The following is a 2,285-nucleotide window of genomic DNA, read 5'->3' as shown; positions in this document are numbered from 1 at the left end:
CTAAATGTAAGACCAGAAACTATAAAACTCCTAGAGGAGAACATAGGCAAAACACTCTCCGACATAAATCAAAGCAAGATCCTCTATGACCCACCTCCCACAATATTGGAAATAAAAGCAAAACTAAACAAATGGGACCTAATGAAACTTAAAAGCTTTTGCACTACAAAGGAAACTATAAGTAAGGTGAAAAGACAGCCCTCAGATTGGGAGAAAATAATAGCAAATGAAGAAACAGACAAAGGATTAATCTCAAAAATATACAAGCAACTCCTGCAGCTCAATTCCAGAAAAATAAATGACCCAATCAAAAAATGGGCCAAAGAACTAAACAGACATTTCTCCAAAGAAGACATACAGATGGCTAACAAACACATGAAAAGATGCTCAACATCACTCATTATTAGAGAAATGCAAATCAAAACCACAATGAGGTACCATTACACGCCAGTCAGGATGGCTGCTATCCAAAAGTCTACAAGCAATAAATGCTGGAGAGGGTGTGGAGAAAAGGGAACCCTCTTACACTGTTGGTGGGAATGCAAACTAGTACAGCCGCTATGGAAAACAGTGTGGAGATTTCTTAAAAAACGAAATAGAACTGCCATATGACCCAGCAATCCCACTTCTGGGCATACACACTGAGGAAACCAGATCTGAAAGAGACACGTGCACCCCAATGTTCATCGCAGCACTGTTTATAATAGCCAGGACATGGAAGCAACCTAGATGCCCATCAGCAGATGAATGGATAAGGAAGCTGTGGTACCATGGAATATTACTCAGTCATTAAAAAGAATTCATTTGAATCAGTCCTAAAGAGATGGATGAAACTGGAGCCCCTTATACAGAGTGAAGTAAGCCAGAAAGATAAAGAACATTACAGCATACTAACACATATATATATGGAATTTAGAAAGATGGTAATGATAACCCTATATGCAAAACAGAAAAAGAGACACAGAAGTACAGAACAGACCTTTGAACTCTGTGGGAGAAGGTGAGGGTGGGATGTTTTGAAAGAACAGCATGTATATTATCTGTGGTGAAACAGATCACCAGCCCAGGTGGGATGCATGAGACAAGTGCTTGGGCCTGGTGCACTGGGAAGACCCAGAGGAATCGGGTGGAGAGGGAGGTGGGAGGGGGGATCGGGATGGGGAATACGTGTAAATCTATGGCTGATTCATATCAATGTATGACAAAACCCACTGAAATGTTGTGAAGTAATTAGCCTCCAACTAATAAAAAAAAAAAAAAAAAAAGAACACCGAATGTTAAAATATGGATGAACTTAAAAAAAAAAAAAAAGTTTTCAATTTGATGTAGTCCCACTTGTGTATTTTTGCTTTCATTGCCTGTACATTTGACAATAAACCCAAAAAATCATCACCAAGACCAGTGTCAAGGAAAAAAAAAAGAAAAAAATGACTTTCATTTTATCTTGTGACCTGGTATATATTAATAACAAATTCTATTTCACATTTTTTAAAATGCTGATTATTAACATACTAAAAAATCTACAAGTGTAATATAAGGTTTGCTTCAACATAATCTGAAAGGGAACTGGGTAGCAATATACATAAAATAAGATTGGACATGAACTGGTATTCATTGAAGCTGATTATTGGTACATGGGTATTCATTCTAATTTACAGGCATACCTCATTTTACGGTTCTCTGCTGTATTGTACTTTGCAGATACTATGCTTTTTACAAATTAAAGGTCTGCAGCAACCCTGCGTGGAGCAAGTCCATGGGCTCAATTTCTCTACAGCATTTGCTCACTTTGTGTCTCTGTGTCACAGTCTGGCAATTCTTGCAATATTTCAAACTTTATCATTACTATTATACTTGTTATGGTGATCTGTGATCTTTGATGTAACAACTGTAAATTGTTTTGGCATTTCTTAGCAATGAAGTATTTTTAAATTAGGGTAGGTACATTGTTTTCTTAGATATAATGCTATTGCACACTTTAAAAATAAACTACAATGTAGCAGAAACACAACTTTTATATACACATGTGATTCACTTTATTGTGATATTCACTTTACGTGGTCTGGAACCAAGTGCCTTACTACTCTGTTTCCATTTTCTCCACGCTGCTGGCTGCACTAAACCGACTTCACAACCCAACTAAGAAATTACAACCTACCTGTTAAAAAACATCAAGTTAGAGAATAAAATTATGCACACTCTATAAAAGGATTCTATATACTACAATCATATTAGAGTGGCTGTGTTTCCTTCAAGTGGCATTTTCTCAAGATTTGTTTAAAGGG

The sequence above is a fragment of the Dama dama genome, chromosome 20 (genome assembly GCF_033118175.1).
Source record: "Dama dama isolate Ldn47 chromosome 20, ASM3311817v1, whole genome shotgun sequence".
NCBI lineage: Eukaryota > Metazoa > Chordata > Mammalia > Artiodactyla > Cervidae > Dama > Dama dama.
The sequence above is the reverse complement of the archived record's forward strand: the minus strand, read 5'-3'. Positions refer to the sequence as shown.